At 35.0% G+C, this 15990-nt stretch overlaps 1 protein-coding gene across 5 annotated transcripts in view; it reads left to right on the top strand.

Moving 5' to 3' along the window:
• Positions 1 to 1321: 1321 nt before the first annotated feature.
• Positions 1322 to 15990, top strand: part of LOC129237017 (monocarboxylate transporter 9) — a 37485-nt gene continuing 22816 nt past the window's right edge. The window contains exon 1 of one of the 5 annotated variants that reach the window (XM_054871380.1): positions 1322 to 1552. The gene's annotated coding sequence lies outside the window, so the exon portion shown is untranslated. Of the gene's footprint in view, positions 1553 to 2264; positions 2348 to 6964; positions 6984 to 15990 lie in introns of those variants that run through there. The other 4 variants (XM_054871378.1, XM_054871381.1, XM_054871382.1 and 1 more) reach the window with 4 other exon arrangements.

The following is a 15990-nucleotide window of genomic DNA, read 5'->3' on the forward strand; positions in this document are numbered from 1 at the left end:
ATAGCACTTAAAAAAAATTAAATAATTAATTTATTTATTACTCGTCTAAAGAGATTTACAGAATATTAGATGAATCAAACACTTTAAATTAATTCAAATTAAAGTTATCATTTAAGAAAGTGAACAGATTCGAAATACTCTTTTTATATTTATTTATTTATTTTTTTCATTTGTACAACGCAGCAACAAAAGCCTTTGAAATATTTGTTGTATAAGTATAATCTAGTGCAGCTTGCTACAGGCTTATTAGAAGCATAGGTAGATTTGTAGGGTATATTAGAAGGCTTGCCACACTTGTAAAAAAATTGTGATGAGATGGAGAAAAATCCTTAAGGGTCTTAACTACCATGCATGAATACATTCCCACGACATTCGGTTCGATGTTAGCGGAACGACTCGGACTCATATCCGCCCAAGGACTGTCACACCAGCAGCATCCCACCTTGCAGGTATGGGGAATGCTTATGCTGCTGCATTAAAAACAACCATTCATGGATACTAACCTAATAATTTTGCTATAGCTGCACAACAAACTGGGTGGGAATTTTGCTGATCATCTTTATATATAAGTCTGTTAAAATGAATTGTGAAAAAAGTTTTCTCCCCTAATTTGCAATAATTGTGTTTAAATTTTAAATAATAACATGTTATCAAATTTAACATATTTATACATTTGACGTGTCTGCTATTACGTAATACGATCAACCGTTACGTGGAAAAAATTAGAAGACCCTTTCCTGTGTTGGTATCAGATACTATATCAAAGGGGATATTTTTTTTGTCCGCATTTTTATGTTCTCCACTGTAATTGGGCCGAAACTGCGTTTTTAGCTACATTCATACATACATACATGCATACATGTGAGTAAATATAAACAAGCTACTTAAGTCTGCGGAATGATGATTCTCATTGATAAACAAATCGAAGCGTAGCTTTTTCTAGTTAAAACACTTAAACTTTTACTGAATAAAAACTTTTGTTATTAATACTAAAAATATCTGCTAATTAAATATTTCTTAATATTTTGTTTGAGATCAAATAAAAAAAATTAGCAGTGCCACCTCTGAGCAAAAAGGTGATGGCTAGAACAGCAAAGGTGTACCCAAATAACTAACAACAGAACTAGCAGCGAAAACTGATAGTGAGACCACCTATAAGTTGGCAATGAAAAATTGATAATGACCACGCTTTACCAATGCAAAATATGTGATAACAAGAACGCAAGTAAAAGGGGGGAGGCGATTATTGGGGGCTGGGCTGATGAACTGTTGAGCGCCCGCGAGTGGCGCTAAAGGCATTCAGTTTCTGTTGAGCAGCGTAACAGCTAAGTTGTTGTCGTGAGCATATTTTGGAAACTTATCGACAGAAGGCCCTCGAGCAGTTGCACACATACTAATGCACACATTACACATGCATATATGAGTACGTGTTTTGTATAATATTTATGCGTTAGAAGGCGAAGTTCGCTCGACTGTGAGAATTGTTGCGCATTTGCTATTTGGCGCGTGCTGTGAAATAAATTTGGATGGATAACAACAATCAAATGTAAAAGTAATATTTTGATTTCTAGTCTTCAAAATGATAAAAATAGTTTATGACTTTTTTTCGAAATATTTTATGGAATTGTGTGGTGTTGTTAAGCACTGTGACGCGATCGCTTCGTTTAATGTGCCGGTCATATTAAATTTAAGAATTAGAAAAATATAAAACTGCAGTAAATGAAATTGCAAAACCACTGATAAGCGCCTATCGCAATGCGGACGTGAGCCTATATTGGAATACGTACGATCATAAAAATAATTAGAAATCGCACATACGAGTATCTCAAAACGTTGGCAGTTAAATCTTATTTTCTGAAAAAGTTGAATTGTAAAACAGTAACTAAAAACGAACCGTGGGTTTTAGTACCTTTAAGCAACGTTTTGGGAAAGTTTAAACAAAGTGAATAAAAAATATTTCCTATAAAAAAATGTTTATAAAATAAATTTAAATAAAAAATAGTGAAATAAAATCAAACTTAATGAAATCCAATATAACTAAAAATCAAGTAATTAAATGAATCAACAAAAATAAATAGTATGAAATAAATAACAAAATAATAATAAATAACACAAAAAAATTAATAAAAGATAAAATAAAGCAAAATAAAATTAAAGTAATTAAAAAAAATTAAATAAATAATATTACAATAAATAACATTACATAAAACAAAATCAATAAAACAATAAAAGAAAACAAAGAAAAAAGTAAAATAAAAAATTAAGTAAAGTAAAATAAAATAAAATTAAATTTGATTAAATTAAACTAAAAAATTAGATGAAACAAGAAAAATATAATTAAGTTAAGGTAAGTTAAATGCGGCCGCCGTAGCCGAATGGGTTGGTGCGTGATCACCATTCGGAATTCACTGAGAGGTCGTTGGTTCGAATCTCGGTGAAAGCAAAATTAATAAAAACATTTTTCTAATAGCGGTCGCCCCTCGGCAGGCAATGGCAAACCTCCGAGTGTATTTCTGCCATGAAAAAGCTCCTCATAAAAATATCTGCCGTTCGGAGTCGGCTTGAAACTGTAGGTCCCTCCATTTGTGGAACAACACCAAGACGCACACCACAAATAGGAGGAGGAGCTCGGCCAAACACCTAACAGAAGTGTACGCGCCAATTATTAATTTTTTTTTTAAGTTAAATGCATAATACGAAATATATACAACAGCAAACTGTGTTAAAAAAATAGTATTTTTAAAGAATGTTGTGGAGAAAAGTTTAAACAAAGTAAATAAAAAATATTAAAATATAAAAAATAGTTTAATAAAATAAAATAGAATATAGTGAAATGCAATCATTCTTAATGAAATGCAGTTAAATTAAAAATCAAATAAATAAAAGGAGTATGAAATAAAACTAAATTAAGTAAAAAAAAAAATGAAAAATTGAATAAATTAAAATAACATAATAAAAAAAAAAAATTAATAAACAAGTAATATACAATTAAATAATATTACTAAAAAAAGGTTAATAAATAAATAAAATTACATAAGACAAAGTCGATAAAAAATTAAGTAAAGGAAAATGAAGTAAAATTCTATTAAATTAAACTAAGTAAAATGAGTTAAGCCTGATGGATTTAAAACACTAAAGAAAGCAAACTATAATTAAATTAAGGTACGTTAAATACATGAAATGAAATGCATAAAAAAGGTTTTAAAAAAATAGTATTTTTAAAGAATGTCAAATCAAATTGATGTCAAAATCAAATTGAATAAAATATATAAGAAAAGAATTTTTAATAAGATAAAATAAAATTAAACTGAGGTAAAATAAAATAAATTAAGTTAGAAATTGAATAAATAAATAAATATATAAAAAAATATGGTATAAAAGAAAAAAAAACATTGTTTACAACATTAAAAACAGTATTTATGCAGGCATTTTTTAAAAATTTTGTGAAAGAAAGTTTAAACGAAGTGAATAAAAATATAGCCACATATTATGTAAAATGAAAAAAATTTAATAAAATAAAGTGAAATAAATTTTAATTTAATTTAACTAATTGCGAAAGAAAGTTTAAACGAAGCGAATAAAAATACAGCCCCATATTATATGAAATGAAAAAAAAGTATTAAAATAAAGTGAAATAAATTAATTTTATTTAATTCATTGAACTTCAAATCAACCAAACAAGAAAATTAGGAAAATATATATAAAATATTATGAAAAAAAATCAAATTAAATTAAAATTCATTCAACTAAACTAAATTATATTAAATTAAAATTTAAATAAATAAAAATAACAATATTAAATAACTGAATACCGATACTCTTCTACGGTGTGGTTGTATGGTGGACAGCTCTCGAAAAACGGTGTAGAGTAGCCACAATTGATCGAGTCCAAAGAACAGCCTGCCTCCTGATAACAGGATGCTTAAGTACAACACCTACTAAAGCTCTAAATACGTTGCTTCACTTGTTCCCTATCGATCTGGCTGGCAAAGCGATTGCAGCGAAAGCAGCGACACGCATGAATGCTATATCGAAATGGAATAAGTATCTTGGCCATTCGGCCATACTGAACAGGAACACTGTTATCTCTTCCGACATAGACTATCATGTAAGTCTTCCATCACCACCCTTGCTATTCTCCTGTTCACTCCCAACTAGGGAAGAATGGAAGACAAATCTTACCGAAATCGATGGCCCTCTGATTATATATACAGATGGTTCAAAACAAGACGGCAAAGTGGGATTTGGAATCTTTTCCAATTCCCATCACATCAATCTATCATTTAGATTACCCGACTACTGTAGTGTATTCCAAGCGGAAGTATGCGCTATCTGGTATGCTGCGAAAACTCTCTTAGAAAATAGAATATCACTGGAGGATATCCGCTTTTTCACCGACAGTCAAGCGGCCGTTCGAGCACTCAGCTCCTCTTATACCCACTCAGATGTGGTTCGACCCTGTCTCTTATCTCTTAAGGAGATAAGTGTTCAGAATTCTGTCCAAGTTATCTGGATACCGGGTCACAGTGGATTCGAAGGTAACTGCAAAGCTGATGAGCTCGCAAGAGCTGGAGCTGCGCAATCAAATGTTAGTAACTTATCCACAATCCACATTCCGCTCTCAACATGTAAAATGCTCATTGATCGAGAATTTCACAACATTGCTGATCGGAGGTGGCGAGTGGAAACTACTTGCGTTACGACCAGACAAATCTGGCCATCTTACAATCTGAAACAGACAAAAACCCTTATAAGTCTTTCGAAACACGAACTAAGGCATATAATATCTCTTATCACCGGCCACTGCCTTTTGGGCACTCACGCACGTCGGCTCGGGGTTCCTCAAAACGGCCTGTGCAGATACTGCGAGGACGAAGATGAGGAAGTATCGAGCAGGCATTTGCTGTGCAGTTGTCTCGGTCTAGCCAGAAGTCGACTCGTTCTTCTAGGTTCTGCAACAATTGACAATCTTTCAATACTCTCGAACCTGAAAATCGAATCTCTCATCAAATTCTCGAAACGAATTAATATCTTTGACCAAAATCTACAATAAAAATATCGGTTAGGTAGGGAAATCATATAACATAATGAGCTCTATGGCAACACAACGGACCCAACTCGCGGTCTATGTGGCACTCCAATGCGGGGTCACCCTTAAACCAACCAACCAACCAAGTGGCAGATATATTAAAATAAAATAAAATAAAATAAAATAAAATAAAATAAAATAAAATAAAATAAAATAAAACAAAATAATAGGACTATGAATAAGTTCGTGCGGTTTTTTGTGAAAAATTCGGTCGGTTTTGCCGCAATCCACGAATCGATCCATTTTTTGACTTCATCGTAATTACGGAAGTGCTGGTCAGCCAGGCCATGTTGCATCGATCGGAAGAGATAGTAATCGGATGGCGCAAGGTCTGGACTATACGGCGGGTGGGGTAGGACATCCCATTTGAGCGTTTCTAAGTATGTTTTGACCACTTGTGCAACATGTGGCCGAGCATTGTCATGTTGCAAAATAACTTTGTCGTGTCTATCGGCGTATTGCGGCCGTTTTTCTCGCAGTGCTCGGCTCAAACGCATCAATTGTCGTCGGTAGACATCCCCCGTAATCGTTTCATTCGGTTTCAGTAGCTCATAATACACAACACCCAGCTGGTCCCACCAGATACACAGCATAACCTTCAGGCCATGAATATTCTGCGCCGACGTCGATGTTGAAGCATGGCCAGGGTATCCATACGTTGCCCGACGTTTTGGATTGTCGTAATGGACCCACTTTTCATCGCCAGTCACAATTCGATGCAAAAAACCCTTTCTTTTGTGCCGTTGAAGCAGTTGTTCGCATGCCATAAAACGGCGTTCAACGTCTCTTGGCTTCAATTCATACGGCACCCAATGGCCTACCTTTCGGATCATTCCCATGGCTTTTAAACGTTTGGAAATGGTTGATTGATCAACTCCCAAAGTTTTTGCAACCTCTTCTTGCGTTTGAGCCGGATCTTGATCGAGCAATTCCTCCAATTCGGTATCCATGAACTTTGGCGGCGCACCCTCGCGTTCTTCGTCTTCCAAGCCAAAATCACCACTTTTAAAGCGTGCAAACCACTTCTGGCACGTTCGCTCAGCTAGAGCATGCTCACCATAAACTTCCACCAAGATACGATGACTTTCGGCTGCTTTTTTCTTCATATTAAAATAATGAAGAAGAATTCCCCGCAAAAACACATTATTTGGCACGAAATTCGACATTTTCAAGTGTGGTAAAAATATTGTTGTTTACGCTTCAAATAAAAAACTTATACTGACGTTTGTGCCTTACGACAGTAGCTCTCCAATGAATGTTTGGAAATGTGAATCGATGGAATAATAATCAAGTTACGCCATCTGTTGTAAAACCGCACGAACTTATTCATAGTCCTATTAAAATAAAATAAAATAAAATAAAATTAAATTAAAAAATAAAAAATAAAATAAAAACCATTTAACCAATTAAATTAAAATGCACAAAAATCAATTAAACAAATAAAAAAGGTAAAAAACAAAATAAAATAAAAAGTTAAAGCACTCAATAATACCAAAAAATATTTTTTAAAAATGTTAAGAATAAGAAGAAGCAATATGTATTGGTTTTTTTCCTTTTTTGCGGATGAGGGCGTTTAAAATGCCTAATGAATCGTCAAAGCTACCGTCGCAGCAATGGTATGTCCGGAACTAAAAAACTCCCCCTCATTTGGAACCGTCGCCACCAGTAATAAATAATAATGATAATATATAACAAATATAGTACATAAATGTATATTATTTAAATTAAAATTAAATACAATTAAAGTAAAATAAAATAAATAAAATACACCAAAGTAAAATAAGGCAAACAAAAATAAAATAAAATAAATAAAATAAAATTAAATTAAAATAAAACTAATTTAAATATAAAATCAAATAGATAAATAAAATAAAACACAACAAATGAAAATAAGGTAAACAAAAATTACATAAAATTAACTGACATCAAGTCACAACAAAATAAAGAATTATGATACAGTGCAGTCCAGCCTTGAAATCTATAGAATTAACAATTATGTCTGCATAGAATGAAGGAAAATGGCAAAAAAGAGAAGAAGCTTCTGTGTGGTTTCTTCTAATAAGTGACTGTTTTTGTTATTGTGTGCTTAGAAACTAATATGCCACTATGCAGGGGCGCTAAAATCTTACCTTTATAAACAGTCTTCCCTAATGTTCGTGGTTCAAGCAACCTCAATTCGATTATCTGGAATCATAAATTACTAGCCGTGGTTAACTCTAATATCTGCGATAAGAAGCGAGCACATACACGTACATACATAATGAATTACATTTTTGGTTTGAGTGACTGACATCAAAAACTGACGATATTGAAAATTAAAAAGTGTCTAATGTACAAACGCCTGTGTTCAAAAAGTTAGGAGCGCGAAGAATTAACAAGTTTTAACTTGTTTTTTGTACTTAATTTGTTTATTTAATTGATTTATTTATAAAACTATAATGTTTTCCACCTCCATCTCACTCAAAGCTCAAATTGTGTGCACAATTCACAATTTAGCAAATTGTTATAAAAGTTTTGAAATTTTTCATCAGAATCTTAGGAAACTTCTGAGTATGCAGTTTTATAGCCCATTCAATTTCAGTATAATAAAGTGTAAGTTTAAAGACGCTAAAAAAGCGCGTTGATTTTTTAAATTTTTTTTTGTATACGATGTTGAGTATTTTCTTTCATATCAAGCACCTATTCGGAAATCTTTTATATGGAAGAAAATTCCTCAATGCCTCAGCAAAAAAAAAAAAAAAATTGTCGGGAGCCACTTTAAACACTCACTTTATTGTAATAATATTGAATGGGCTATAAAACGGAATTTATTTTTATTAAATATGTACATTTGAATCAGATTTGAGCACTATCGCTTGAAGGGTATGCGAAATACTCGCATGCCAGCCTTATCATGTATGTAGTTTTCTGACACGCCTACTTTTAGAAATTTGCAAAAAAATATAACAACAATTGGTTCATCCACTCAAATATAAAAAATCATACAAAAATGAACGTACTTATTAAATAAATATAATTGACAGTTTAAATATAAAACCAACCTGAAATTGGTACTCTAAATAAAAAAGGGGGTGTGACAACAAATAAAAAAAATAAATAAAAAATCTTAGCGCGATTTACCTAGTTTCGTTTGCCAACTACGAGTAAAGCTACCATGAACATATTTATTAAAATGCTGGCCACCTACGAATTCTATTTCATCATTTTTTATTTACTTATTCAAGTGAGTATTTTTTTGGAAAATACTTCTAACAATACTAATCAAGAAACGCAGCATTAGACACATGACATAAATTCGTCATCAGCTTTGACAGTTTTGCTATCAAGCTTGCAAACACCTGATTTATTTTCGTATACCACTACATATGTAAAGAAACACATATATACTAGACACAAATCTACTCATATACTCAATAGTGCGTAAGCTTTGCCATTTGTCATTGACACCGATCGATGAAATGACATTTCCAATTTGGCCGTTTAGCGCGCGAGTCAGTCCTTTGCGGGGCATTAATGAATGATCCATCAGCGCGTGGATGGAAGCGGCAAATACTCATATAAAATACTTTTGTGCATACAGACCATGGCCAGACCATTAGCCAGGCTCATAAAAAAGCTTTGTGGTGTGAAATTTCACACAGGCGCTGCTCGTGATATATATTTGTTTGTGTGTATATACATAGATAAGGCGTTAAAAGTAATTTTTTTGCCCCTAGAAATGAGATTTTAATATCTTTAAAGATAAAAAAGAAATCAGATTTCAAAACCGGCGTAATTCCCCAAAGCCTTGTACATAATTAATGAAATTTGCGCTTCCGTTCCTTTTGGCGCCTAACACGTTAATTAGTTGCCTGGTAAGCTATTTATGTATTACATTAACATTACATGCGGGGCATCGCGATTAATGGTTTTAATAAACAAATATTTTTTAAGAGTATGGTACTCGTATTAATGAAAATAATCACCAGTAGCTGAAAGAGGACTTAACCCTCCGTTGGGCACCCATGTCGGGCACCCAGACCTTTTTCGCCCTTTGGACGTGAATTTAACACATTTCTATTATAGCTAACAGCTTGAGCTTTCAGGTAGCTTCCTAAATTTTAATTTTCTATGGATTTATATACCCTTTTAAAAAGAATTCTCGAACAGGATGGAAAAAAATTTAGAAATCTAGGACTTCTATGTATTTATTAGGTTAGGGAAAAAGCTCGTAGAGTTTTTACCGAAGACTTTTATTTAAACAAAAAACAATAATTATATAAATATGTTAATCAATTATATATTCACCTCTTCCCAGCTCTCGACCAATTTGTTGATGCCGTTCCGCCAAAAATCGCCTGGTCTGGTATCAAAGAAGTTTTTGAGACAGTTTTTACGAACCTCTTTGTTATCGAAGGTAACGCACTTCGTATGGTTTGACAGGTAGCGGAAAAGATAGCAATCGATCGGTGCAATGTCCGGAGAATACTTGGATGCTGAAGTACCTCTCATTCGAGCTCTTCGAGTGCGGCTTTGACGACTTGTGCAACATGGGGCCTGGTGTTGTCATGAAGGAGTATGGTTTGACCATTTCCATCAAGTCTTTTCAGTCGAATAGCCTTATTCACGCAGTGTAGCTGGGTAATGTAGAGCTTCTTCTTGATCAAGGCATTCTTTTCGAGCATTTCCCAGTGCCCCATATTCTCCCAGTATCACCAAGAACATATCATGACATTCTTTGGATGAAGGTCCGGCTTGACTCCCGGCTTTGGCATATCTCCTGGATCCACTCACTCCTTTCTTTGCTTCATATTGGTGTATAGGCACCATTTCTCATCTCCTGTGACGATTCGGTACAAAAAGCGCTCTTTATGACCGCGACTTGCTCGATGCTTGGTAAGATTTTGCGAAGCAATTTGAATACGACTTTCTTTGTTTATTCATTGAGCTCGTGAGGCATCCAGGCTCCCAATTTTTCAGTAAATCCCATTGAATGAAAGTGATTGAGAATCGTTTTATGATCGCAATCAATTTTTTTCCGCCAATTCACGAGTGGTTTGGCGACCGTTTTCCTTCAAGAGTGATGTTAGAATTATTGCGAGTTCAGAAGGCCTTCCGCTGCAGGACGTGTCATCGACGTCAAAGTCGCCGTGAAAACACGGGGCCGCTGGAAGACCCGGAAGCTCGGCTACGGTACTATACTACATACATACCATGAATAGTTATAATCAAGAAATCGACTACTCTTTCCCTAAACCCACCTTCGGCTGGCTCTTCAAGACTAACATCCCGCCAAGAAGAGAGTGGCAAATCAAAGACCATGGAGAAAAGGGGAAATACATTTTGACACGGATAGATCCAAGCTAGAAAATTCTTTTTCAAAAGAATTAAGATTAAAATTATCTGTCCGACTTCCGGACTGCTATAGCGTCAAACAGGCAGAAAAATACGATAAATATCTGGGACAGCCAGGCGGCCATCAAATCAATGGAGGCAGTTATACGAGTACTAAGATCAAAGGTTGCTCAGGAATGCCTAACAGCTCTAAATGATATTGACACCATCTTCAATGTCAGCTTTATAAGGCTTCCGGGAAATAGAGATGTTGAAAGAGATTGCAAGGGCGATGAGGTAGCCAGAAAGGGTACTAATCTCTCACTGTTTGAAAATAGAGGAAATATTGTAATTCCTATGGCAACTTCCAAATTAAGGATAAAAAATAATATTCTCCAGAAAACCAATCGGCCGTGGAGAGCAAAAAATACGTGTTTTACAACCAGGCTAAGATAAGAAAAGATGAAGAGAATTGCTCAACCTCTCAAGAGAGAACATCTCGAAGGTCATGGCTTGTGTCACCGGTCATTGACTGTAGGTAGGCGCACTTCTAGGCTAGGAGTATTTTTGCGTGAATACTGCAAAAGAGGAAGAAACAGTAGAACACTTCCCCTATAATTGTCCAGCCTTAGGTAGGAGAACAGCAAAGTTGATGGAAAAATACCATTTTGACTGTCTTACGGAACTATCCCGTGTTGGCATAACACCTATCCTGCCACAAAAGCCTAAGCTAACCAAAACCTTACATTACCTACGTAGGTCATACTTAAAAAAAAACAAAACAAAAAAGGAAAAAAAATTGTTAAAAAATACTTATCTCAAACCGCTGAACCCATTAGTACAAATGAGGGTTAATTTCGACCCTGTGGCAATAGTTAAACAATAATAAAACTCAAGCTTTATCGTCATATTATATTTGTTTACAAGACACTCTTGCGTTCCACTATCCCTCATTCACCAACTATGGTTTGCTCCCAATCTAACTATAAATATTTATTATTATATTATCTCCCGTCTACCACTGCTGTCTCTACCTTTCGTTTAGTATTAATATTCCAGCAGCCTTGCATCAATGTTTTCAGCTTTCTCCCCTTGAAATTTTATCAGACAGATCGCCAGGCTACCACTTCATAATGACGCTTATCAATGCAAAAACAAAAACAAGTGAAGTAAAGAAGTGTCTAGCATATATTAGGATGAAATCGAACTTTGTGTACCCGGCGCATGCTTTTAGTGGCAATCCATCATTGTTATGACTTTAAGATTTTTTGACATGCTGTAAAATATATAATTCATATATTATATAAATTGATTTTTATTAAACGACTTACGAGTATTAGACCACCTGCGTTACCGAAGGGTCACACAACTTTTTTTGAAAGGATCCTTAAATCAAATTTGAATAATTTTCTAGGTAATCTGAATTCAAGGAGAAAGCTGGAGTCTCCGGAGATTGGTCGCAGAGTCAACTGCGCAATCTGCAATGACTTGTGAACGCCTGTGAGCATTCTGCGTGTATGCTAAGAGAGGATTATAAGTTTCCCAATCCTTTTTTGGTTTTGGCCGAGTTCAACAAAGCGCGCCAGTCGTGCCCTTCTCTTGTTAATCGACGCCAATTAGAAATGCCAATTAAAGTTAATTGCTTCTCCATTTGGTTCTACCAAAGTGGTCTTTTTATTGCTCAGCAACAACCAGCTGACACCGCATCGAATACTTTCAGAGCTGGAGCGCCGGCGTAAAGCTCATGCAGCTCATTGCTTTACCACCTGCGATATTTACCGGTGCCAATGTGAGAAAGACCAAAAATCTTCCGAGAAAAATTCTTCTCTTAAACACTCTAAGGAATGCCTCATCGTATACGAGTATTGTCATCGTTCAAGCATTTTGCGCCATAGAATAGGATGTATATCCTATGAGAAACTTAGTTTGAGAGAGTGTTAGTTTTGTTTGTTGAGAGAGGAATTTACTACGCAAATACCTACTTAGTCCAAAGTAACACTTGTTGGTAAGAGAGATTCTCGGTTGGATTTCAAGGCTTACATTTTTATCGGTGTTAATACTGGCTCCTATAATTTCAAAACCAAAACTGTCTACAGTGACGAGATTGCTAAGACGCGCATGCACGGACTTTTTGTGTGATGACGGGAGATTCCTCCTTTCGCACTTGTTCACCTTCAGGCACACTCCCTCGCTTCTCTATGTAATATAGAAAAAGCAGAACTAACAGCGTCGTTGTTAAGGCCTATCTATAATGTCGATATAAGTGGCACATCCCAGTAACTGTACGTTTTTGTACATGATTGTGCCAGTTCGGATCAGTTCGGCATACTGTGAATATCTGGCTGATATACACTGGGAGGCTTGCAATCGTCTGCCAAGAGGCGACCGCTGTTATAAAAAACTTGTTCTATTATTTTGTGCTTCATGTGCGAGGTTTCACACTCGAGTATCGCCAAATGGTAGTCACGCACCAACTTATATTTTTATTTACGCTGTTGTGTGCAAATGGAGAGAACACATTAGCAGACAGACAGGTGGCCGCTCATTCTGAATATTATGGTATACATACATGCCTATAATAACATCTACGATACATATGTATATCGATCTCGATTCAGTTAGACTATTAAAAACAGCCGCTTAAAAAAAAAGTTTAACAATTAGGACATTTTTCTTTTAATATGAAATATAGTATTCCATATTTGTACTAATCTTCATTTAGTAAAGTTTGAAGCTCTGCTTAGTAGTTTTGATGTCCAGATACATATACACACATACCAAAGGTGTTCAAGCAGTTCGTTCAGATCAACAGGCACTTTATATCCTAGTAAGCAAATGTGCGCGTGCTTAAAAATATATGCGACTAATAACAAAATAATTATTTGGTTTTTGTTTACTTCACTTGGCACTTGTGCGCTGATAAGGTATCAAATAACCATTTTTTCCTTTATTTGACTTTTCCGAAATCGTTACCCTTGTTAACACTGTTACGATTGTTTCTATATTTGTATCGTTTCTCTTGTCAGACTCATTGATCTCATTCCCATTTGCATTTTTTCGTTTTGTTTTGTAGATCAGCCGGTTCAGCAATTCTTCTTATCATTTACCATAAGTGAACTTCGCTACTTGCAATTTTTAATTGGCCATTCCATTGTTACGCTGCAATTCCCTCACATGGACATCATTTCTAAGATAAGGCGTATGATGTGCATTTGTAGATTTGTATATATGTACCTATCTAGGTGACTCCTGGGTTGGCCTTGAAGCTGAATTCTAGCGTAAATTCGATCAAATGCTTTTGCAATTGACCGACATCCCCAAATTGTTTCACATACAGACGCAATTATTACTTGCCTAGACATCTCTGGCATGGAAAATCAACGTATCAACAGTGATGCTAGAACCATATAACTGAGAGGAGTTCTTAATAGGAAAAAAGAAATTAAGTTCTATATCATTCTATCATTCTATAATGTGAGTGTTGGCTGACCATCAAAGGTACTTAGGCTCATCATCGCGTCATTGGTAACACAAATTATGTGAATCATAGAAATTATCGTAATTTAAAGCACTGCGCTATGCTTAATTTCTTTATGAAGAAGGAAAAACGTCGAGATAAGTTTTTGAAGAAATGCCATCAATTCTTAAAGCGGGCTCACCTATTTCAACAAGGAAGGGAGTGACCCGCCTCGACCTCCCAATGATGGTAGGGGCGTAGGGAAAAGTTAAAAAAATCGAAAAATTCGTACTAAGGATCAAAAATTAAATCGTGACAGATAGCAGAAAGTTAGGGAAGTAAGGATTAGAGAGATTTTACATGAAGATTTGCATATGAAAAAAAAAAAAAAAGTGGCTTGGACGAAATTTGCATTGGTGAAACGTAGATTTTTCAGTATAAGTTAGAGTCCAAGCGAGAGAGGTGCATAAGGCTAAGGCTAAGGCGACAAAGGCTACAAATTTCATTTGGAAAAATAGGCGTCAAAGAATACGGCTAGCGTTTTTTGACATAGCGAGGGAATTTTATTAATGGATTAAAACTAATTTTATTGAAAGAGTTATTTTTAATAATTATAACATATAATGAGTACACTTGTTGAAATTCAATGATTTAAAATGAGATTTTATTCAAGAGCTAAAGGATATGCAAGTACAATATTTTTTTGTTTTTCCGTCTTTAATAAAAACGATTACATTTTTTGGCTGTCCGATGCTTGAACATTCTACATACAACAGATCATGTGAGAAACATGGATTTTCCAAATTTAATCCGCACACTTGAAGTGACTGTCCTTGTGTCTTCTTGATGGTCATTGAAAACGCAGGTTGAAATTAAATGTTGCTCGATTTTATTCTTTCAGTACTTCCTTTTTTGATGGGGTTCCCTTACCAATTCCCGATCACTTTTCGGCAATACAGTGACATTAGTCTTGAATGGTTTCGAAATCATGCAACATTTAAAACTTGATTAGGTTGCGAGGTGCCACAGCCCATTTACCAATATTGTCTAATTTGTGTCGTTATTAAGGCGTTGATAATTTATACATCTCTGCAAAATCATAATACTCTACTATAAACTATTAAGAATTGATTTATATGGAGCCTGTCACACCTCTTTTACCAACGTCGCACACTTTTATAAATTGTTAAGGCATTAATATTTTACATCTTTGTACCAAATTTTAGTAGTCAGGCACGAATGGTTCCGAAAATATGTTCTATTAAATAATTGGTTTGTATAGAATGTGCCACGCCCCTTTTTTAAATTAATTTTATCATGCCGTAGCCGAATGGGTTGGGGCGTGACTACCATTCGGAGTTCAGAGACAACGTATAATAGGTTCGAATATCGGTGAAACACTAAAATGTAGTAAAACATTTTTCTAAAAACGGTCGCCCTTCGGCAGGCAATGGCAAACGTTCGAGTGTATTTCCGCCATCAAAAAAGCTCCTCATGAAAAATGTCTGCCCGTCGGGGTCGGCTAGCAACTGTAGGTCCCTCCATTTTGTGCAACAAAATCAAGACGCACGCCCCAAACAATAAGTTGACCAAGTTTCATTGCGATCCGATGATTGGTTTGGTAGCTTTTAAAATACGTATTCATTTTTGTATGGATATATGTAAGATTACTTATCAAAAGAGACTGCAAGCAACTGTCAGTACTAAGTTACTTTAATAGGCCACGCACGTGAGGGAGTCGGAAATTTGGCGCCCGGAGTGCTGTTTCAGAAAAACAATGCGAACGTTCATACCGCTCAGGTTGTGAGGGGGTCACAGAATTCACTCTACTATTCAAATGTAGCGCCAAAGAGCTACTGAGACGCAGATATTCGGGCGACATTGAGATGAATGCGGCTGTAGAAAAATATTTTAATGAAAATCAAACAAATATTTTTTCCATGACCTTGACCTTTTCTATGACTTAAGAAAACCATAATTTTTATTCAATATAAAAGCGTATAAAGGTCAAAATAAAGATTTTCATCACGCAAAATAATTTTTTTATTTGGTGTAAAAATTCTTCAAAAACAAAATAGGATGATTGATTTTGCGTCATCTTGTTCTTAAGGCCCCGAGCTAATCAGCACCA

The sequence above is a fragment of the Anastrepha obliqua genome, chromosome 2 (genome assembly GCF_027943255.1).
Source record: "Anastrepha obliqua isolate idAnaObli1 chromosome 2, idAnaObli1_1.0, whole genome shotgun sequence".
In the NCBI taxonomy this organism is placed as follows: Eukaryota; Metazoa; Arthropoda; class Insecta; order Diptera; family Tephritidae; genus Anastrepha; species Anastrepha obliqua.